Raw genomic sequence first — 25,414 nt, 5'->3', positions numbered from 1 at the left:
ATGGCCAGTGTTTTTCGAGTTAACTAATAACTACAGAGATCAGAGTTGTTCAAAGGATTCATTTCTAAGAAATATGCTTCACTGGTAGATCTCTTACTTCAGAGTTCTTACTGGTATTAGTCAGGTGATATTTTATAATATACATTGATTTTCAACTCACACATGTGCTTTGAAATTACAAACTAAAGTATGAGAGCAAACTGAATAATGGCCAGGATTATCAGGAGATACATCAAAACCCTGTACTTTAATCTAATGATCTAGACTTCCTTCCAAGTCAAAAGGCTTGAAGCCTTAGAAATCACTTTATTTGCTGGCCTGCCAAGAGGGATTCAGTTAGAGTAAACTTGTATGTGGTGTGATTTTAGCAGCCATTATTCTTTGGTGAGAGTGTATTGTGACACACACATGCATTTGTGTCTGACAAGACAGGCAGCTACACAGGACTTTTCTAGTGAACCGTGAGCATTTCTGCTCTGAAAGTTCTGTCACCTGCCAAGTCTCCCTTCAGATTCTTGCATTGTGTCGCATAACCTTCTCCTAATGAGTAAAGATTTCAAGGAACCAATCACTGGGCATGTACGTGGGACTTACAGATAGGAGATGAAGAGGGGCAGCAGGAGAAAGATACTTCCTTCTGGATGGGAGAGAGCATGAACACACAATGTAGGTAGTAAGCAGAGTCAATTTAGGTGATGGATTTCCCTGGGTTCACCACTGTGAGGATTTATAACTTAGAATAACTTACAAAATTAGGATGCTAGTTTCTGTACACAGCTATTGTGTTACCTGTAGATTCTAAAATAAGATTGTGTGGTGTGTTCCTTCAAGCAGTAACTCAACTGAGTTCCAGAGAAAGGTACAACAACAGGGCACCCCAGCCAGCCAGGGGAAGTTGGAAGTGTGGGGCATGAGTGGCAACGGCCCACCATGGGAACTTAGCTGGCTAGGTGGAGAGATTTTGGAACTCTAAGTCAGAGAGTCAGCCTGGCTGGGAACAGGCCACCCTGTCTGCTGATGCCATGCTGGTGTTAGCATGGATTGCCTTTTTATTTGTTTGTTTGTTTTTGTTTTTTGTTTTCATATATGTATACACACACACAGACACACAGACACACAGACACACAGACACATAGACACACACACACACACACATTTCATGCAAGAGCATTGCCAAGTTTTCTAGATACAGATACAATCTCCCTATCCTTTGCCCTCCCAGGGCACTTCTTTATCGTTGAGTTTCAAATTCTTACTGGAAGTACATTGAAAGTTTAATGTATAAGTGTGAAAGCAGAAGTAAGATGAGAAAAAACAAAATAACAAAAAGCCAATGATGAATTAAAATATGAGTATACATATTGCTGACATGAACAATCATGCAGAAGAGGTACAAGAGGACTTTTAGAGTGTCATAGTCAGGGTTTCTATTCCTGCACAAAATATCATAACCAAGGAGCAAGTTCTGGAGGAAAGGGTTTATTCAGCTTACACTTTCACATTGCTGTTCCACACCAAAGGAAGTCAGGACTGCAACTAAAGCATGTCAGGAAGCAGGAGCTGATGCAGAATCCATGGAGGGATGTTACTTACTGGCTTGCTTCCCTGGCTTGCTCAGCTTGCTTTCTTATAAAATTCAGAAATGCTAGCCTAGGGATGGCACCACCCACAGTGGCCCCTCCCATCATTGATCACTAATTAAGAAAATGCCTTACAGCTGGATCTCATAGAGGCATTTCCTCAGGGGCAGTGACTTTCTTTGTAATAAGTCCAGCATGTGTGAAGTTGACACACAAAACTAGCCAGTACACAGAGCAATTTGCAGATGGGGCAGTTTTCCATGGTACTCATTTGATTCAGACAGGTGCAAGTCAAGCACCTGAAGCTGGACCCAAGGTCACTCCAGTCCTTTCTTGACCTTCCAGGGCAGGGATTTCAGAAGTCCACCACTATACCTGTTTTTCCATTATGCATTTAAAAATAATACTTATAATAAGTATATTGAAGTGAATAAATGTTAAGAATGCAAATGTAAATCTGAGGATTTGAATTTAGAACCAGTTTCAGTGGGATCAATACCTCTCTCTCTCTCTCTCTCCCTCTCTCTCTCTCTCTCCAACACACACACACAAACAGTTTTTTCCTATTTATTTATTTATTTATTTATTTATTTATTTATTTATTCATTTATTCATTTATTCACTTTACATCCTGATCTGTGTCCGCCACTCCTCCTGGTCCTGCTTCACACAGATTCTCCCTCCGTCTTTCTCCTTCTACTCTGTCTGTCCTCCATGCTAGAACATTTTCTAAGCATCACATTTTAAGAACTAGAGTTTTAGTTGTTACTGTCTTATGGTACACCCTTTCCTTTGTAGCCAACATTGTTGGCTCTTAGATATCAATTCCTGGATGTATACCCCCATTTTCTGTCTTCTCCTTACAATCAGGTGACTTCACACTGACATAAAGGGCATAAAATTAACCGCATTCTACCCTTTTACAGTAGTCATTTTCTTTTTTTTTTTTTTTTGAACATGAAATGCTTTTTTTTATAGCATGTTTTACAAGGGGAGGGGGTAAGAGGGTCCAGGTGGTGGAAAAGTACAAAATCTTCTTGGCCTGTGCCTTGAAACATGTCATGGTCTATATGGTACACTGCCTTGAATTATGGTCTACCTGCAGTTCTTCAGAATATATGGTACACTGCTTGAGTTATGGTCTCCCTGCTATTCTTAAGAAGACATGGTACTCTGCTTTGAGTCTATCTGCAGTTGCTAAGCAGGATCTTGCAGTTGCCAAGCTTCAGAGGACATTGTGCAGGTGGGGAAAGGTAGGGGGTAAGGGTAAGGGCGAGGGTCCTGGCTTCTGGCATCTCCCCCTTCTCTGTTTAGTTAGAGAAGGCATCTTATGTTCAATCCCAACTATGTGAGTTTTGAATTTGGATGTCTAATTATGGGGGGTCTTAGACAAGTTCACAACCCCAAAACACTGATGCAAGACGAGTCACATCGATGGTCGACGATGGGCAACGTCAAGGGACTCTGATGTGGGTGAAAGGAGGGTGAGAGCCCTGTCTTAGGCCATGTAGGCTGCACCCACTCCCAGCACCATGCACTCCTTTTCGGCTGCATTGGGTGGGCCCCTGGGAAGTGGACCTACAATAATCCCGTCATTGGACTAACTCACAGCCATCCTAGTCTCTTGTAAATGTTCAAGTTATCAACCATTTGTCAGTTTGGGGTGTAACATTGTCATAAAGGAAGGCTCCCCAATGTTAGCGGCCATATCAAGGGTGGCCTTGGTTTAGGAAAAAGCCAATTTTTGTTGTGGTGATCAAGAGGCCAAGCTCTCTAGCGAGAGAAATGAGGGCAAAGCCAGGCATACCAGGAACCCTTCTGGAGGGCGTGGAAGTCTAGGGGTCGACCGTAGGGGGAGGCAGGGGAGCTGACAGCTGTGTCAGTCTCCTGCGGAGTCACTTCTGGATCCTCTGCAATTTTCAGCTGATGGTAATGAACTTCAACTGCCTTCTTGATGGCAGCATAAACCTGGTTCCGTGGACGACAGGTCACGGGCGATGATCTCTGTCTTGCTCAATCTTGATGTCGTGCGCACATCCTCTCAATGAGGGTCCGTCCGGATGGGTCCTTGCCTCGAGCCCCACATCTGGGTGCCACTTGACCCGACCGGCGGGTCCTGGTTATTCGTGGGGGTGAGGAGGACTGCAACCTGCTATTCTTCAGAAGATATCGTACACTGCTTGAGTTATGGTCTCCCTGCTATTCTTCAGATGATATGGTACACTGCTTTGAGTCTATCTGCAGTTGCCAAGCAGGATCTTGCAGTTGCCCAGCTTCAGGGGACCTTGTGCAGGTGGGAAAAGGTAGGGGGTGAGGGTAAGGGCGAGGCTCCTGGCTTCTGGTCCATCTGGGTTAGAACTTCTAATAGCAGGCATCACGGGTGATTCAATTTTACCTGGAAAGAAAAAAGAAGGGGATTCTCAGGGAGATTTCTCTTCCCTGGATGTAAATTGTTATTCATCGTATTTATGATTGGGCCTGGCTTTGTGAGGGTATCTATTTTTTCATTAATATTTGTGGTAGCCGGTTAGCTGTGCCTTCTGTGGTATTGGGCAGGCATATCAGTCCTCGGCTCCATAAGGGAACTGGGACTGGGGCATTCCCTTTATGGGTATGAGGGTCCTTCCCCATATCTGTGGCAAAGTTTTGTTGGTCTTGGTGGTGCCCGAGGTCACCAACATGGTCAGCAAGAGATTTGCCATGAGCTTTCAGCTTTAGAGAGAGAAAAGTGAACAAGGCATGATGGAGAGTATTTCAGGGGGACTCCTTCTGAGGGGGTACCGTTCCCCCTCTTTTGTTTTTAAAGCCAATTTTTCAGAGTTCTTGTAAAATCAGGGCAGAAGCGCCAACAGTTGCTCCTTCCACACTCAGAGAGTCATGAAGGCCTTATTTAAGGATATATAAATCTATATTAATAATCTTTTGTCAAAGGACTTTTATAGCTCCACTGACAATTAATCAGACTATATGATATATCGATTAGAAATAGTTTTTCTACTTTTTGGGAGATTACCTCTCTTTTGTCAATTAACTGTTGAGGAAGTTAGGGTTTACCTCTCTCTTGAGAATATTGAACAGAGATTTAAATTCTTTTGTGGAGAGCTTAAAATAGTATCTTAGCCAATTTGCATCTCCTAGAAACTTTTGAAATTAATTTAAAATAAATAGACTTCGTTTTTTTTAAATCCTTTATCTGTGTGGGGTTTTTATTGGGTATTATAAGTATTTACCTTTCAATGTTGTCTCCTTTCTCATTCTCCTCCCAAATCCCTTATCCCCTACCCCTTCCTCCTAATTTTTGTGATGGTGTGCTCCAAACATCCTCCCAGTCCCATCTCCCTGCTCTCGAATTCCAACACAGTAGGGGATCCAAACTTTTGGGGACCTTGGCCCTCTACTTTCACTGGAGTCTAACAAGGTCACCCTCAATTCCCTATACAGGTGCGTGAGTCCCTCCCTTTGTGCTCTCTGGTTGGTGGTTTAGACTTTGGGAGTTCTGGTTGAAACTTTTGATGCTCCTTCTAAAAAGGACCAACGCATTCATACTTTGGTCTTCCTTCTTCTATGTGAGTTTTATGTGGTCTATATGAAGATTCTTAGAAATTGTGAGCTTTTGGGCTAATATCCACTTATCAGTGAGTGCATACCATGTATGTTCCTTTGAGATTGGGTCATCTCACTCAAGATGATATTTTCCAGCTCCATCCATTTGCCTAGGAATTTTGTGAACTGATTGTTTTTAATAGCTAAGTAGTACTCCATTGTACCACATTTTCTTCATCCATTCTTCTGTTGAAGGGCATCTGGGTTCTTTCCAACTTCTGGCTATTATAAATAAGGCTGCTATGAACATGGTGGAGCATGTGTCCCTGTTGTATGGTGAAACTTCTTTTGGGTATATGCCCAGGAGTGGTATAGCTGGGTCCCTAGGTAACGCTATGTTCAATTTTCTGAGATACCGCCAGACTGCCTTCCATAGTGGTTGTACCAGTTTACAATCCCACCAACAGTGGAGGAGTGTTCCTCTTTCTCCACATCCTCGCCAACATGTACTGTCACCTGTGTTTTTGATCTTAGCCATTCTGACTGGTGTGAGGTGGAATCTCAGTGTTGTTTTCATTTGCATTTCCCTGATGACTAGGGATGCTGAACACTTCTTTAGGTGCTTCTCAACCATTCAAGCTTCCTCAGTTGAGAATTCTTTGTTCAGGTCTGTGCTCCATTTTTTAATAGGGTCCTTTGATTGTCTAGAGTCTAATTTCTTCAGTTCTTTGTATACCTTGGATATTAGCCCTTTATCAGATGTAGGGTTGGTGAATATCTTTTCCCAATCTGTTGGTTGCCGCTCTGTCCTATTGACTGTGTCCTTTGCTTTACAGAAGCTTTGCAGCTTTATGAGGTCCCATTTGTCAATTTTTGGTCTTAGAGCACAGGCCATTGGCGTTCTGTTCAGGAACTTTTTCCCTGTGCCTATGTATTCCAGGCTTTTTCCCAGTTTCTCTTCTATTAGTTTCAGTGTGGCTGGTTTTAGGTGGAGGTCCTTAATCCACTTGGAATTGAGCTTTGTACAAGGAGATAAGTATGGATCAATTTTCATTTTTCTACATGCTGACCACCAGTTGGACCAGCACCATTTGTTGAAAATGCTATCTTTTTTCCATTCGATGGTTTTAGCCCCTTTGTCAAAGATTAAGTTACCATAGGTATGGGGGTTCATTTCTGGGTCTTCTATTCTATTCCACTGATCCTCCTGCCTGTCTCTGTTCCAATACCATGCAGTTTTTATCACTATTGCTTTGTAGTACAGCTTGAAGTCGGGGATGGTGATTCCTCCAGAAGTTCTTTTATTGCTGAGAGTAGTTTTCGCAATCCTGGGTTTTTTGTTATTCCAAATAAATTTTAAGATTGCTCTTTCTATCTCTGAGAAGAATTGAGTGGGAATTTTGATGGGGATTGCATTAAATCTGTAGATGGCTTTTGGCAAAATAGCCATTTTTACTATATTAATCCTTCCAATCCATGAGCATGGGAGATCTTTCCATCTTCTGAGATCGACTTCGATTTCTTTCTTCAGGGGAATGAAGTTCTTGTCATACAGGTCTTTTACTTGCTTGGTTAGGTTCACACCAAGGTATTTTATATTATCTGTGACTATTTTGAAGGGTGTCATTTCCATAATTTCTTTCTCAGCCAGTTTATCTTTTGAGTAGAGAAAGGCTACTGATTTGCTTGAGTTAATTTTATATCCAGCCACTTTGCTAAAGTTGTTTATCAGGTTTAGGAGTTCTCTGGTGGAAGTTTTGGGGTCACTTAAGTATACTATCATATCATCTGCAAATAGTGAGATTTTGACTCCTTCCTTTCCAATTTGTATCCCTTTGACCTCCTTGTGTTGCCTAATTGCTCTGGCTAGGACTTCCAATACTATATTAAATAATTAGGGGGAGAGTGGGCAGCCTTGCCTAGTCCCTGATTTTAGTGGGATTGCTTCAAGTTTCTCTCCATTTAGTTTAATGCTGGCTACTGGTTTGCTGTAAATTGCTTTTACTATGTTTAGGTATGGACCTTGAATTCCTGACCTTTCCAAGACTTTTATCATGAAGGGGTGTTGAATTTTGTCAAATGCTTTCTCAGCATCTAGTGAGATGATCATGTGGTTTTTTTCTTTGAGTTTGTTTATATAATGGATTACATTGATGGATTTCTGAATATTGAACCAACCCTGCATTCCTGGGATGAAGCCAACTTGATCATGATGGATAATTGTTTTGATGTGTTCTTGAATTCGGTTCGCTAGAATTTTATTGAGTAATTTTGCATCAATGTTCATAAGGGAGATTGGCCTGAAGTTCTCTTTCTTTGTTGGGTCTTTGTGTGGCTTAGGTATGAGTGTAATTGTGGCTTCAAAGAATGAGTTGGGTAGTGTACCTTCTGTTTCTATTTTGTGGAATAGTTTGAGAAGAATTGGGATTAGGTCTTCCTTGAAGGTCTGATAGAATTCTGCACTAAAACCGTCTGGTCCCGGGCTTTTCTTTGTAGGGAGACTTTTAATGACTGCTTCTATTTCTTTTGGGGTTATGGGACTGTTTACATGGTTTATCTGGTCCTGATTTAACATTGGCAACTTGTATTTGTCTAGGAAATTGTCCATTTCATCCAAATTTTCCAATTTTGTTGAATATAGGCTTTTGTAGTAGGATCTGATGATTTTTTTAATTTCCTCAGTTTCTGTTGTTATGTCCCCCTTTTGAGTTCTGATTTTATTAATTTGGATACTGTCTCTCTGCCCTCTGATTAGTCTAGCTAAGGGTTTATCTATCTTGTTGATTTTCTCAAAGAACCAGCTCCTGGTTTTATTGATTCTTTGGATAGTTCTTTTTGTTTCAATTTGGTTGATTTCAGCCCTGAGTTTAATTATTTCCTGCCTTCTACTCCTCTTGGGTGTATTAGCTTCTTTTTGTTCTAGGTCTTTCAGGTGCTCTGTCAAGCTGTTAGTGTATGCTCCCTCCAGTTTCTTTTTGTAGGCACTTAGAGCTATGAATTTTCCTCTTAGCACTGCTTTCATTGTATCCCATAAATTTTGGTATGATGTGTCATCATTTTTATTAAATTCTAAAAAGTTTTTAATTTCTTTCTTTATTTCTTCCCTTACCTGATTATCAAGGAGTAGGGTGTTGTTCAGTTTCCATGTAAATGTGGGCTTTCCATTCTCTTTGTCATTTTTGAAGACCAGCCTTAGACCATGGTGATCTGATAGGATGCAGGGAATTATTTCAATTTTCTTATATCTGTTGAGGCCTGTCTTGTGCCCAATTATATGGTCTATTTTGGAGAAGGTACCATGAGGTGCTGAGAAAAAGGTATATTCTTTTGCTTTAGGGTGAAATGTTCTATAGATATCTGTTAAGTCCATTTGGTTCATAACTTCTGTTAGTTTTACTGTATCTCTATTTAGTTTCTGTTTCCATGATTTATCCATTGCTGAGAGTGGGGTGTTGAAGTCTCCCACTATTATTATGTGAGGTGCAATGTATGTTTTGAGCTTTAGTAAGGTTTCTTTTATGAAATTCGATGCTCTTGTATTTGGCGCATAGATATTCAGAATTGAGAGTTCATGTTGGTTGACTTTTCCTTTGACAAGTATGAAATGCCCTTCCTTATCCATTTTGATAGTTTTAAGTTGAAAGTTGATTTTATTCGATATTAGAATGGCTACTCCCACTTGTTTCTTAGTGCCATTTGCTTGAAAAATTGTTTTCCAACCTTTTACTCTAAGGTAGTGTCTGTCTTTGTCACTGAGGTGGGTTTCCTGTAAGCAGCAAAAAGCTGGGTCCTGTTTGCGTATCCAGTCCGTTAGCCTATGCCTTTTTATTGGGGAATTGAGTCCATTGATGTTAAGAGATATTAAGGAGAGGGTGTTCTTGCTTCCTGTCATTTTTGCTAATAGTGGAGACATCGTTTGTGTGGTTATCTCCTTTTGGGTTTGATGGAAAAGGATTATTTTCTTGTGCTTTCTAGTGTATGATTGCCCTCCTTGTATTGGGGCTTTCCTGCTATTATCCTTTGTAGAGCTGGATTTGTGGGAAGATACTGTGTAAATTCGGTTTTGTCATGGAATATCTTAGTTTCTCCGTCTATGGTAATTGAGAGTTTTGCTGGGTAAAGTAGCTTGGGCTGGCATTTATGTTCTCTTAGGGTTTGTATGATATTTGTCCAGGATCTTCTGGCTTTTATAGTATCTGGTGAGAAGTCAGGTGTAATTCTGATAGGTTTGCCTTTATATGTTATTTGGCCTTTTTCCCTTACTGCTTTTAAAATTCTGTCTTTGTTTTGTACATTTTGAGTCTTGATTATTATGTGACGGGAGGTATTTCTTTTTTGATCTAGTCTGTTTGGCGTTCTGTAGGCTTCTTGTGTGATTATGGGCATCTCATTCCTTAGGTTAGGGAAGTTTTCCTCAATAATTTTGTTGAAGATATTTACTGGCCCTTTAAGTTGGGAATCTTCACTCTCATCTATACCTATTATCCTTAGGTTTGGTCTTCTCATTGCGTCCTGGATTTCCTGGATATTTTGAGATAGCAACTTTTTGCATTTTGCATTTTCTTTGATAGTTGTGTCAATATTTTCTAAGGTATCTTCTGCACCTGAGATTCTTTCTTCTATCTCTTGTATTCTGTTGGTGATGCTTGTGTCTATGACTCCTGATTTCTTTTTTAGGTTTTCTATCTCCAGGATAGTCTCCCTTTGTGATTTCTTTATTGTTTCCACTTCCATTTTTATGTCCTGGATGGTTTTGTTCAATTCCTTCATCTGTTTGTTTGTGTTTTCTTGTAATTCTTTAAAGGATTTTTGTGTTTCTTTAAGGACTTCATCCTGTTTTCCTGTGTTCTCCTCAAGTTTTTTGATAGTGTTATTTACTTCCTTCTTGTAGTCCTCTAGCATCATCATTAGAAATGATTTTAGATCTGGTTCTTGTTTTCCTGGTGATATGGGGAGTTCAGGACTTTCTAATGTGGGAGAACTAGGTTCTGATAATGGCAAGTACCTTGGGTTGCTGGTGCTTGTGTTCTTGCGCTTGCCTTTCGCCATCTGGATCACCTTTGTGCTATCAGTGCTGTCTCTGACTGGGGCCTGTCTTTCCTATTATCTAGGTTGTGTCAGAACTGTTTGGGATGGGTTTTGCTGCTTGAGTTAGAGATGAGGCCCAAGATGTGCTCGGTGCTCAGGTGGAAACCGGAAGGGGCTGGGGCTCTGGGTCAGGAGCGGATTCCTGGATCCCAATGAGTCCCAGTGGGTCCCAGTGGGTCCCAGTTGCTCCCTGATTGGGGGCGAGCACTGCCACCTCCTAGCCTAAGAAACTGCTTGAGCTAGCTTGAGCCACGGAGAGCCCCGCTCCCTCTAGGTTCTGTGAGATTGGGTGCAGAGCTGATTCCCGGGATCTGCTCTGGCACAGACCGGAAGGAACTCACGCTCCGGGCCCTGGAGTGAACTCCTGGGTCCCAGTGGGTCCTAGCTACTCCCTGTTTGGGGGCAAGCACTGCCACCTCCTAGCCCAAGACCCTGCTTGGCACAGAGGTCCTGCGAGCCCCGCTTCCTCTGGAGTCTGCGAGATTGGGTGCAGAGCTGCCTCCCGGGATCCGCGAGTGCTCGGGCCCAGACCGGATGGAGCCCGCTCCAGGCCAGGAGCGAATTCCTGGGTCCCAGTGGGTCCCTGTTGCTCCCTGTTTGGGGTGAGTGCTGCTATTTCCTTACCTGGGATGCTGCGTGAGTTCAAGCTCCTGGGAGTCCCTGTTTTTCTTGGTTTTCTGCGGTTGGGTATGGAGCTGCTGCCTGCGACCTGCTCTAGGCTCGGTCCCAAACCGGAAGTCTACAGTAGTCATTTTCTGATAAGAGGCCCGTAAAGGACCAAAAATACAACTTTTCTCTGAGGTAGTAAATATATTGTTGAAATTTACTAGTATGATTTATAAAACTGATATAGAGGACCTCCCTTAGAGTCCCTCCTCATTTCATCCTTTCTAGGGGTCTGCCTGCTTCTGCCTTCCCTTCCAAATGCTTGTTCATGTGTACAGGGATAGCTGTAGATTCAGTATCTGAGGTTCTCTGACCCTATCCTCCATCTCTTCTCTTGTTTATGGTCATACTATCTATTGTTGTGTCTGAAAACTTGAATGTTAAATACTGTTATGAAAATGTGTTATATGATGTAATGTGCACTCTGTGTATGTATAAAATTAATTCAATCAAGTAGTGTTAAAAATAAACTACCTAAAGTAAGTAGCCCTGTTTCAAATGTTTCACATCTTATTGGTTCTTAGTTGCTACTTCTAGTTTTAGTAAAACCTGTTCTGGATGTTTGTTTACATTTGTGGTGGTTTAAATATGAATGGAACCCATTGGTTCACACTTCTGAATGCTTAGTCACACTAAAGAAAAAATTTTGATAGAATTAGAAGGAAAGTATTGGAAAGTTGCCATTGTTGAACCAAACACTTATCTGGAGGTGAGCTCTGAGGGTTTTATAATCACACAGCCTAGCCAGTATCTACTCATTCTCTCTGTCTGTTTCTGTCTCTTTTTCTGTCTCTGTCTCTCTGTCTATTTGCCCCCCTTCTGGATTTCTACCTATGTTGCCACATTCCAGCCATGATGACTATGGACTAAACCTCTGAAACTGGAAGCAAGCCCCTAACTAAATGCTTTCTTTTTAAAAAAGGTTTCTTGGTTATGGTGTGTCTTCACAGCGATTGAACACTGGCTACAATTACATCATTTTTGAATAAAGGTGTATATGTCACCTAAACACATTTTTTTCAATAATGATTCTTTTTAACTTTCTGAATTTATATAATTTCTTATTTGAATTTACTTCTTGCATAATAGTATGGGGGGGCTGAAATATTAATTTGGAATTCTGTCACTTCTTACCTAATTTTATTTTTATCATTTTGCCACTTTAGTATTAATATGGATGTCTTGTCTCCAAAAATGTCTGTATGTCAAGTGCATGTCTGGTGACTAAAGGGGCCAGAAGAGGGTGTCAGAGTCCCTGAAGCTGGAGTTAGTTATATTCTAATGAGATTCAATATGGGTGTTAGGAATTGAATCTTGGTAATTTAGGATATCAGCCAGTTGATATGAGATTAGATTGTTTGAAGTCCTACTGCAGTCTAGAAAGTACCCAGATACGTAGAATTTACTCTATTGGCTAGTGATCAACATTCTGTAGCTTTTTAGACATAGTACAGGTGGCGAGAAACCTTCTTCTCCTTGCGAGACCTTGACTTTACTTTGTGTTCTCATTCGTATAACTCGACAAAACATCTGTCCACTTGACCTTGTATCAATAATACCTTTTGAAAATAATTCATGTTGTCCTCTAATGGGGTTTTAAGAAATTAAGGAGTATAACTGTTCAAGTTGACACATTAGTACATATTTCTGTACATACTGGATAATGGTCAGATCAGGAAAAATTATTATATCCATTACTTATGTTTGTCATTCCCTGGTATTGAGTACATTCTAGTTCCTTTCTCCTGTTCTGAGATATATAAGGCATCTTTATAATTGTATCTAACCTTCTGTGCCACAAAATTTATTCTACCCATTCAGAAATAACATTGTATCCATTTTTAAATCTCTTATATTTCCTATAATTTTCTGTGGTTAAAGAGTTTTAGTTTCATATCATTCCTACAAATAAATTAGTAACAGCATTATGCAAAAAATCGGAGGGACTAGAAACTGTACAAATATAATTTCCATATGGTTCAGTAACCCCATCATTGGGCTTGTATCTAAGTAAGGTTATTATATCAAAGAAACATCTATATTTCTGTGTTTCTGGGGATAAAAAACTAAGATTAGATTTTCTGAGCTGAGCCAGACATATCTAAGTGTACAAGTAGTACATTATCACAGTGTAGTCTAAATTGGTTGATATTGTAACAGTTTAGAGTAGGATTAGAGGCTACAGATGATAGTGAAGATGTGGGGGATGGAATAAATGAATATGAGAAAATATGATCTTCTAGGTATAAGGAGTTCTAATGTGCTATTTTACAATAATAGAACTATAGATAATGATAATGTAATTTATCTTATAAAAGACTAGAAGTTTTGAAGACTTTTAGTATAAGCAGTTAATGACTATTTGAATAGATTTGTATACTTATTCTGATTTGAATATTATGGAATATATATATATATATATATATATATCATACTTTATAAAATATAAAATGAACTACTTTATGTATAAAATAACAGTATATTTGTAAGTGTCCGTTTTCCTTTGCTACTAATGCTTTCACAAACATGGTGAGCAATCCCCAATTCCTCTGGATTTTCTACAAGAAGCAAGTCCACAAAGTGACACAGTACAAGAAAAGTAGGGGTTCGTCCTCTGATTATAACAGGAAGAACATTGGCTACAGTGGCAGAATAAGATTATATTATACACACAAACACATACATACACACACACACACAAACACACGCACACACTGCTAAAACTACAATGTAGAATGTTCTGAAACTTGAGTGTATTGAGGGAAAACTAGAGATATAACTGAATAATAGCTATTAAGGAATTCAAACTTTGTGAAATAAGGTGATAAGAAAAGAAAGGGCCGCCAGTTCTAGGCTGATTTGTTTTAAGGTCCGTAAAATCAAGAGTTTATATATTAAAGGTATTTAAATAGATAAAAATGCTACATAGAAGACAGTTTGAAATTTCTTAAAACTCAAGAAAGTTAATTATTCCTGTCTGAAGGAACTACAGGAATGGAAATGGAGAGGAGACTGAGGAAAAAGAGGTCCAGTGACAGCTCCAAAGTGGGATCCAGCTCAAGGAGAGGCCCCAAGACCTGATAGTATTACTGAGGCTATGGAGTGCTCACAAAAAGGTACTTATAATTATTGCTCTCCAAAAGACCCAACAAGCAGCTGAAAGAGTCAGATGCAGAGATCTGCACCCAACCAAGGGACAGAATCTGGTGACACCTGTGGTTGAATTAGGGAAAGCTTGAAGAAACTGAAAAGGGTGATCCTGAAAAAGAACCAGCAGTCTCAATTAACCTGGACCCCAGAGGCCTCTCAGACACTGGAACACCAACCAGGCAACATATACCAGCTGATATGAGGCCCCTCAGCACACATATATACACAACATAGCAGAGAAGTGCCGGGTAAGGGTTCAGTCAGAGAAGATACACCTAACTCTCAAGAGACTGGAGGCCCTAGGGAGTTTAGAGGTCTGATGGAGTAGGGGATGAGGGGCAGGGACATCCTCATGGAGACAGGGGGTAGGGAGTAGGGGATGGGTAACAGTTAGAGGGTAAACCAGGAGGGGAATAAAATCTGGAGTATGAAAAATAAGATTACATACAATTTTAAAATAGATTTATATTTAAACAACTTTTAACTAAAATTGAACTCTGAGGTAGGACATATCTTCAATCTCAGCACTTGGGAGGCAGAAGCAAGTAGACATTGAGTTTGAGATCAGCACAAGAATCTAGAGAACTTTTCTTTAGGAAAACAGCCAATAGGGAAATGATAAAGTAATAAGTGAGTCTTCATTTGCACTAAAAACATGTTTTTTAAGAATTTTATACAAGAGTATTACTATGATTTCTGATTGTCACTCTCCCACCTCCAATTCCTCTGTCCTCTCAAATTCCTTCTTAAATTTGTTACTCTTCTTCTTTAACTATGATTGTAATACAAATATACATACTATATTATATATTATATGCATTATATATAATGTATACACACACAGGTAAATGCAACCTGTTGAGTCCATTTATTGTTGCTATATTGTGTGTGTATTTAAGATTGTCCACCTGGGATTGGATAACCTGTGAGTGATCTCAGCCATGCGGAAGACTTATTGTCCCTCTCTCAGCAATCACTAATTGTCTGTAGCTCTTACTGTAGAGCTAGGGTCTTAGGAGAGTTCCCCATCATCTCATCATCTTTAGCATGTGAACCAGAGTTATCATCATGCAAACCTTGTTTAGATGACAGTAACTTTGAGATGTCTTAAGAGCAGCTTCTTTCTTATATTTAGAAAATACTATCTATCATCTGATATACTGGCCCTCTAGCATTTTAAATAGGTGTGTGTGTGTGTGTGTGTGTGTGTGTGTGTGTGTGTGTGTGTATGTGTGTCACTGTTCATTTGTGAGAGAGAAGGGGGGATTTCATTCAGATATTGGTTCAGTGTCTATATCTGGGACTCTGGGTCCAACCACCACAGTCAGGGTTTTTTAAAGGCAAAAAATATGTCGCAGTTTGTTTTCCTGTAATCAGAAGTGCCTACTTGAAAAACCATGTTTATTAACAAAAGCATAAATAGCATTGAAAACTTTAACCCCTAGAAGACCTTAACATTTGGAGGTCTAATTTTGATTTATAATTCTTGTAAGCACAGAGATTTTAAACATAAATTTATCCATCAGCATAGCATTAGCCCTCACATTGCCAACATTGACTTATACCCTGAATCAAATTCTTGACTGTGTGGTTGGTGACATAAACTATCAAATCTCTGAATGACTCAGGCCCATAATACAAGTAATCTGCACACAAATATTTATAAAAGACTTATTTATAGAACTGCTAATTCTTGGAATTTACCAAAATACCCTTTAAGACATAAGTATATACCTAAACTGGCATGTCCAGAGAAAGGAATATCACTTAACATTAAAAGGCAATCAATTTTTCAAGCTCCAAAATTATATGGGGGAAACTTGCTCCTAATGCTAAGCCAAAGAAGTGAATTGAAAAGTCTCTGAGTATACATTCATCTATGTGGCTACTTGAAAAGAAACACAACAGTGAAAGGCAATAAATCAAAGATTATTGGAATGTGTGTTAGCAGAGGCAAATTTGATACGATAAGATAGAAATATAGTTCTTTTGGGGTCAACAAAAACTTCTCTATGTGACACAATCAATGCAAACTTACATTGTTTATATTATATAACGTTCAATAACAAGATTAACCTTACATAACTATTGAGTTCTAAGTGATAGGAATGGAGCAATATAAAAATACTAGGTTTACACTTTGACAAAATACCCATGCTACATTAATTTAGAAAGAAGAAAAAATTTGCTTTTGCTTAGGTTTACAGTGCTTTTAGTCCATAGATTCTTGGTCCAGTTATTTTGGGCCTGTAGAAACACAAATGCACTCTGAAGGGAACAAACAGTAGTGGTGATGGTGGGGATGTCTTCATCTCTGAGCAACCAAAACCAATAGTGGAGTGGAAACTTAAGGCTTCTTTAGAAAGTCAGTTGTGTTGGATGGTGTTTTGCTGGGGCAAACATGTGAAGGAGTGTTTTCCTGAAGCACACAGTTTTCCTGAAGTGAAAGGATGTTCTGCAAAATAAAGAATGTGAAAGGACACCTATTGAAGGATCCTTTGCTAACAACATACATGTATTGGTCTTCCTTATATTGTGTAGTTGAACTCTTTTTGTTGGGTCTCCATTGAGAAGAAATGCACCAAAAAACTTTTGGTGGTATACTGAGGCTTCTTGCTAGTTTTGCAGATTCGAGCTGATTGGCAGAGGGCTGTCAGCTGAGACAGACTCATGTACTAAGGCAAGAACTATGTAGGAAATGAGATGTTTGGATGGAGTATAAATAGGACTCAACAGACAATGGAGGAAGGTGGGCTAGACGTGCTTATAGAACTAGCTGTGCAACACTTTTCGGTCTCACATCTGTGATCTTCACTGACAGAGGCTCTGCCTAGAACTTTGCCTGGAGGTTCTGCTGGTCCCTCCATCTGACTTGTATTGAGGCTGAGGCCTGGCTATTTCTGCTAGGTGGTGTCACACTAATGATTCATGTTCGCTATCTCAGTTCTACTGAACTGGACTTTTGGTATATCCATGAAGTGTTTGTGAGTGGATTGAGCTGCTGCTGCTGACTTGGTAACTGAATTGCCAATTTCCAGAAAATACAGATGGCAGTTGCTCAAAAGAACCTTTCTAAGCAGGTCCATTTCCTCCTATATCCTTTCTTTTCCCCTATCTCTGGTAGATAGTGAATAAAAGGAAGATTAAAGTGTTTAAGAACCATTACTAAAAATAGGTACTGAAAAAATTAAAGTTATACAAATAGTAAGAGAACATGGCCACAATGTCATACTCAAACTAATAGCTTTAGTGAGTTGTTTTACTTTAGTGAAGCATCATAACCTTCCATTAGTGCTGCAACATCATGAATGACCCTTTAAAACATGTTGTTAAGAATGTTCAAAATATAACCAAACAGTAGGTTTGTATGTAAGTTCTAAAAGCAGACTGAATAAAATATCTCCATAGTGGACTAAGCTTATAACTATGAAGGCTCTGTGTGTATCAAGGCATAGAATAGGGGAAGACATCTTTAAGTTGCTATAAATTTTTTCTTGAACCAAAATAATGCTCAGAAAAATTGAAAGTGCAAAAAGTAAATTATATATAATAAATAGTAGGTATATGTGTATGTTATATGACTCTGTCTCAGTCAGTTTCTTCTAATATGTTGTTTCTTATCTGGAGAATAGTTTTAAGATGGATAATTTGACTTAATGTAATGTGTTATGGTTCCATCCACTTTGTCATAAATGTCAGAATTTCATTCTTTTTTACTGTTCAATAATGGAATAACATTTCATTGTGTGTATAAAACAGGTGTCTCATGGTTTTACTCATGTAGAAGATTTAATAATGATCTCATACAAAGAGAAAGTAGAATAATGTTGCAGTCTCCACCTGGAGCATCTCCAAGCTTTTTATGTGTTAAATGATAAAGGCTTTGTCACCAACAAAGCACTTTTATAATATGGTGGAAAGGTTAAAATGTAAGGCCACACAGGAGATTTGGGGTCATTGCAGTTAGGGTCCTGGCCCTTTTAGTGCCTATAGCTTACTCCTATTGTAAAGTTAGTGGTGTTATTGAATATTTCTACTTTGACATGATGTTTTGTCTTATGTATAGATCAAAATTATAAACCAAACTAGCCAATTTATCAGTATTAGTTTACTATATGAAATGTTTATTATAAAACAATTTTGACTAGCAGGTTAGGAAGTAGTTGTAGTTGTGAATACTTTACCATGTGATTCATAAGCCTTTAAGTTTTATTTGCAGAAAGTTTCCAGAGAAGTTTGGAAGGCCAATCAAGACAAAAGAAGCTAAAAAATTGTAAGAAGAAATCAGCAGCCAGTTCTTGTGCATTCTCAGAACAGAATATTAATAGGAATTTGGATAGAAAGGAAAATGTTAGTGAAGCTTCACACAGAAATGAGCTTTCTATTGGCAAGTAGACTGCAGTCTATTTGCTTTTAACTGTACCACAGAATTTGAACATATTTTGTCTAAATCTTGAATTGTCACAGCTAAATTGAAAAATAATGGGCTAGTTTCAATGCTGGGGAAAATTTCAAAGAAACAACATCAAGGGAATGACATTTGCATTGTATTTGGTACTTTTATGTTGTTGAGGTGAAATAACACATCCAGAAGCAACTTAGAGTGAGAAAAGTTCCATTTTAGTTTACTGTTCAGAAGGGATGCAATCCATCAAAGGAGACAGGCACACTATGGCCATAGATAGGCATGGCCATAGTAATAGGAAATTGGGGGGTCACATTCAAACACAAATCGGGAGGAGATTCAGAGATGAGAGAGAGAGAGAGAGAGAGAGAGAGAGAGAGAGAGAGAGACAGAGAGACAGAGACAGAGATAGAGACAGAGAGACAGAGACAGAAAACATGTAATAGGACCTGGCTATAAAATCTCAGGTCATCTCTTGATGACATAGCTCTTCTATGCCAGCTCTACTTCATAACATCTCTATAAACATGCCACACAGAGGACAGTTTTTCAACTATGTTAGAATAGGAAGATCCTTCCTCATTCAAATCACTACAGAGATTAATGGCTATATTTAGCTGTATTTATAGTGGGAACTGGAGGTAAAAAGACACTCAGCAGAAAGATTTAGGAAACACAGTGTTTGGTGTGTAAAAGTGTGCATGTAAATAAATGGCCAAGGAGGCATTGTGGATGGAAAGAGAATGTCTTGAGGGACCTTGCACTAGTTACTTATCTATTGTGCAATAAAATACCATGACCAAGGCAAAGTAAAGAAGGAAGGGTTGATATGGGGGTTTATGTTTCCAAGGGGATTATGAGATCATTGTCCAAAAGGTTGGAAAACATGGCAGAAAGCATCAGTAGTTGTTGTAGAAACATGTGAGAATTCATGTATTAAATGAGAAGATAGAGATTTGTCAGTGAACTACAGATATAACTGAGTGTTTTGAAACCTCAAAGTTTCAAGGACCACTAACACATGACATATGTTCTCCAGTGATTCACATCTTCTTAGCCTTCCAAGTAGCCACAACTGCGGGCAAAGTATTTAAATGCCTGGACTACAGGGGACATCTCATTCAAACCACTGTAAGTAGCCATAGTAACAGTTTCACTGATGGGAAGAGACACCTAGTCCAAGACTACTTTTATATTGGACATTTAATTCAGGGCAGCTTTCTTGATGCTACTTTCTATAGGTCAAGGATGTTGAGATCTCAATAGGACCAAATCGTGTGCTTTGCTCAGGGATGAATGGAAGCATGTCTTGATAGTATCTCAGAATCAACAACAGTTGACTCCCCAGATTCAGTGGTGGGGAAATGGAATTTTCTTTCAAAGAAACTCATTTGAGAAGAAAGCTCTAAGGTTTCTAGTTCACATGAGACTCGACAAGGTACTGGCATTCTCAAAGGCTTCAAGCAGATCACTTAGTGTAACAGCAAACTGTGACATATCTATGCGATGGTGACTTTGCAAACAAGCATACACTATTCATTACCAGGGTATACAAATATTAATAGACATTCAAAAAGAAACCCTGGGATCTAGAAATGGTATAGCTGGAATCGAACTCTGCCATCAGTCCCTGGCCTTATGATGTAGAGAACACTGAAGGTGAAGTTAGAGCTACAATGCGCAGAATCTGAACATACCTGGATTGTGAAATATTGAAAATAGGAAGCTGAGGGCAGCAGGTGAAATCAGCCCAAGAGAATGGCCATGAGGACTGCAGTGAAGCTATATGGGTAAGGCCATACTTTCCCATGAGGGCTTTATCCCACCACACAGTATTCTGAATGCTGGCTATGGAGCTGTAGGGTCTCATATTTGCCCTGCTGGATTTCCATATTGTTTTGGATAAATATTCCTTTTTTACGTTTCCCTATTCTTCCTTTGGAGAATTAGGTACCTATCCTGAGCCACTGTATCTGTCATGAATGTTAACTTATGTTTTTATTTCTTTTAGAAGCTCACAGCCTAATTTGCCTTGAATCTCAGAAAAAGATTTGGATTTAAGCCTTTGAGCAATTCTGGAACTTATGAACTTAAAAATTTAGACATAGGATGAAATCATTTTCATTTTAAGATGCATATTACCATGTGTAGAGGGCACCACTTAGATTTATAGACCCCAATAGCTTCATTCTTAAATGTCCCTGAAATGTCCAACCATTAAAGAGTGGGTTTCAGCTTGCAGCTACAAGGAATGGTAAAATCTTTATGAGGTAAGACAGTATGAGGTTTTAAATGTGTCTCCAGAGGTGGAAATGGGACTCTAGCTACTTCTTCCAACTCTATTGGTTTCCAGCCACTAGGTAAAAGGTTTCGTAGCCTATTGCCACCATTAGGTACCACATTGACTCAGGTCTAGTAGCAACAAGATCAATTGACACAGTGTGAAAATTTCTTAGTCTGTAAGAGAGACAAAACTTTTCTTGTTTTAATTTGGTTGCCTTGAGTTTTCATGCAGCATCAGAAAGATGACTAACATAAAGTCTGGGAAGAGTTCCACATATCAAAGTAGAGTTTGCTAAAGGAGTATGTTGTAATGCTTTGGGTTCAACAGGCCAACCATATTTTACATATTTTATAAATATTTTCATATATTTTTAAAGAATAGAAGTGGGCTTTAGTAACTCAACAGAAATGGTGAATGTTTTCAGGATGAAAAGGCAAATTTATACATTGTATACTGTTATCAAAGCCCTATGCTCTACCTTTCAAAATGTTTAATTACTTGGTCAGATTAAAGAAAAATCATTGAAAAATTTTTTGAGAGATTATTTATTGTGACTTAATCTATGATAATTAGTTTACTAAGTATATATAATACATTCATTTTAGGGTTTTCTTCTTATTTTCTCAGATCTGTAGCTAATATATTTTTATTAATATATTTCCCAAGGAGGACATCAACATATGAACTCCAACTTTCTCACTGATGTTATTGGAAAATTAATTAGCACTATTAACATCTATTAAACTACAATATATGTCTAAAAGATTTTTTTAGCATTCATAAATATGAAGGATTAATTAGATATAATACAAGTAACTACTTCTGCTATAAAATGGTTTTTCAAAGGGAGTTTAATAATAACAAGCATTTGGAAATTATAAATGGGGAATATTAACTTGCACAGTTCACTACTTTCATTTATTCCTCTAAAATAGTTCCATAACTGCCAGAGAGAAGATATGGTATAGAGCAAAATATGAAAAATGTATCTAGGGCACATTTAAGTTTTATAACAGAACTTTGTGGAAAACACATTCAAAATTTAAAAAATATATATGGTTAAAGTACACTATTTTGTGACAATTCTCCAAGGTCCTATATGTTTCAAATACATTTTAATGGAATTTTTATGTAAGTCCATACTGATAGAATCATTATTTTTCTAATGCTTACTTATGGCGCCTGGCATTTACAGCAATAGTGATAAACACTTCTGGGCCTCTGAGCTACATTCAAATAAATTTTTATTTTTGTTTTCTGAATGTTGGCTTTATGCTTACCTATGCATGAATCTTTGACTAGTTTATTCCTGGCATGCTTGTTCTATAGCAATGCTGTTACACTGCTTTTAAATTCATGCTTCATAGCTTAATCTGCCTTATTGATAGTGAGATAACTACTTCAGCCTTGTTCTACCACCTCGTGAATTTAATCCTTCAATAATATAATTATTTAAGAATGAACTTTGAGAGACTTAAAAAATATCCTTCAATATTACTCTAATTTTTCTTCTTTAGTACATGTCCATCTGGGAAAAGTAATGTAATTTCAAATAAAATATCGTTGTTTAGAGAACCAAATAATATATATGGCACTGAGATTGTTTACTTTTAATTTAATAATAAAATAGTTTTCCTTTACCTTTATTGTCTGGGTTAGTGACTGAAAATTTGGAGTCAACCTGGCTCATTATTTTAATATTTTTAATTGTATTGAGTTTTATTTTATTATTTTATCTGTATTTTTATTTCTTTATGTATTCTCTTTCTACTACTTTATGCAAGTATGTTTTCCCCTTTGTGACATTAATATTTTTACCAGATGTGTCTCTGTGTGGAATTATTTTTATTAATTTTGGTATTCAAGAAGTAGAATGTTTTCTATAGACAGAGATATCTCCTCTAGAGACTGGGTCCTGGGCTAGAAGAAAAAGTGATTAATGTTTATTTGGTTGTTTTTTGGGGTTGATTTTTGCCAAAATTCTTATAAAGGAATGTAGCTAGCTTTTCATAACTGGATTAGAGTTTTCTGACAAGTATGAGTTTTAAGAATTATAATAGCTCTGTCTCTATCATCACTGTTCATGCTTTCATAGCCTCATGAGATACAGCTCTTACTACTTTCCTGGTCTCTTAACTTTAGGCAGAAATATAGGATTTCATCTTCTTCATTTCATTAAAGACATACATTGACTTAATGTCTAGAGGTGGTTTGCTTGCATGTATGGCAACTGGGCAGTATGTGGTGGTGCCTTGTGCACTCAGAGAAAAGTGTCAGCTCAACTGAAAATAGAGTGGCAGAGAGTTGTAAGCTACCATGTAGGTGTTGGGAATTGAACTCTTATCCTTTGGAAGAGCTGTTAGTGGCATTAATTGTGGAGCCTTCTTTCTAGCCTTTCAAATTTTTATCTTTAATAGGAGGTCAATATGCTTACCTCTCAGTATTATCTTAATACTCTTCACTCACCATAAATGTCTGATTTACCCTTTCATTTATACAAAATATTTTCTAGAATTTGTACTTTGTAAACATAATCAAGTCATCAAGAATACCCTTACATGTTAATTTTACATCAGTAATATGATGTTAAATAGCATTTACTCTAGAAATGAAATACAGAGTTTGATCTGAAAAGTTTAAAGTGTCTTGATATATCCTTGTAACTTTGCATCTAAATGAGAAAGGAAGTATGTTAAAAAATTATTTGATGTATTGTTAGTAAGTTCTACTTTTTAAACTGATTATACTTTAATTTTGATAACTTCAAATTTCATGAACAGACAATATATATAAAAATTTTAATCCATAATGGTGAATAGTTGGTAACAATAACTCATTTTGCTTTGTAGTCTTGAATCATTATGTAAAAGATTTTGTCTTATATATTTTTTTCATGCTGTTATTTTGTTTATTTTGTTTTGAGGGTGGTTTGTGGACCTGGTTGACCTAAAACTGGAATTCTTCCAGCCTCAGAATCCTGAGAACAGAGGATACATTGTAGCATCTTCATGTTCTGCTTCTAATGACACTATTTTATACTTCTTAGTTTAGGTAAAAAGGTAATTACAGGAACACATTTTATAGTTATGAAGCAATGTGTACTATACATACTATACATAAGCTCTTATTGTGAAATGTTGTTCACTGGGAAATCTATATGAATCAACATAGTGTATAGATGGTACAAGCAAGTGTGTTAATGAGATAACGTCCAAGACAACCTCTGACCTTATATAAGGTACAGTTTTATTATTTTGTGACATATTATGACAATATAAAAAAAAGCCTCGGTAAAAATAAATGTCTTCCTGTTTAACATCATCAGAAACAATTCCAAAAGGCTATTTGTTTGGAGCAACTTGGCCAAAGCCATGTCCATTTTTAAAAATGGTTCAATGACCTAAACAGAAATTATATTTTTATTCTCAAATTATTTCACTAAAAATAAATCATACTCATAATTTAAGAATTCATGTGTCTCTATCTTTAAGTATCTACTCCATATTAACTTGTCTGTTTAGTTTGGTTTTTGTTTAAATGTGATGTGTGTACAAATAAATATGCTTGTATTCATGTCCATGTGCCTGTGAACAAAGCAGAAGAGGTAATCAACTATCCTATTACTACAGTCTTCCCCTGAGGTAAGTCTCTCACAGTGAACACAGGACTCCTTGTTTATATGCTGGGCTAGGGAAAACAAGACCAAGTGATCTTTCCCTTTCAAGTCTTTGAACTCACAAGTGGCTATGCCAGGATGCTTACCTAGATACAGAACCATGTGCTCATGTTTGCACAACTAATACTCATAAGCAGGAGCCATTTACCCAACTCCAATTTAGTGAGTATTTCTTAAAAAAGATGTAACACTTGATAAATTGATCTGTAGCATTTGTGAAACTTATACCTATCCTGAAAATATTATATTTGATTTTTATCTTTAACAATTATAGCAGAATTAATAATTTTAAATTTTCTTCAGTTAATAATTTTCTGCAATCTCATAGTTCCTTTTATTTTAATTTGGCTGTTGTGAATGTTTTAGTTGTATCACTACCAGCCATTTCCGAATATCATTTTGTGGATTATTGGTCCGTAATAGAAGAATTTACAAATGGTTTGTAGCAAGATCAAAGACAATAAAATTTTAAGGACAAGAAGCCATGCCTTTCAGCATCTTTCAGTAGGAGAGAGATGTAGCAGAGGAAGAAAGAATGCTGTGCCTTTGAGCTGAGAGTCCAAGAGAACTGCTTATTCTACAATTGAGATCTGCAAGTATCCACAAGGTTGGGAGGGCAGAGGGCTTTTGTAAAAGAATAATGACTAGTGTTTTAAAAAGTATGGTTAAACTTTTTCCATATGAGGAGAGAGAAAAGGAAGAACATGCCAAGTGCCAAGGATCAGAGGTACCCCACTGCAAGTTCCTGTGTCCCAGGACTAAAGCTTGTACCCAAAATACATGTATATAAGTAGAAGTAGTAACTGATTATTAAGAATTAGAAATGAGGAAGATCTCAAAGGAGTTGGAAGATAGGAAACTGTAATCAGAACAACAAAAGCATCTATTTTAAATAAAAGAGGGGTCCTCACAAAGTGGTAGCACACAAAACTTGTGATATGGCAAGGAGATTTATGTAGCAGTTCCTTCTTCATAGTCCATTTGTCACTTGCTTATGTGATTACTGACATGAAGCTCAGGGA

This window comes from Grammomys surdaster, unplaced genomic scaffold (genome assembly GCF_004785775.1).
Source record: "Grammomys surdaster isolate TR1022 unplaced genomic scaffold, NIH_TR_1.0 125951, whole genome shotgun sequence".
NCBI lineage: Eukaryota > Metazoa > Chordata > Mammalia > Rodentia > Muridae > Grammomys > Grammomys surdaster.
The sequence above is the reverse complement of the archived record's forward strand: the minus strand, read 5'-3'. Positions refer to the sequence as shown.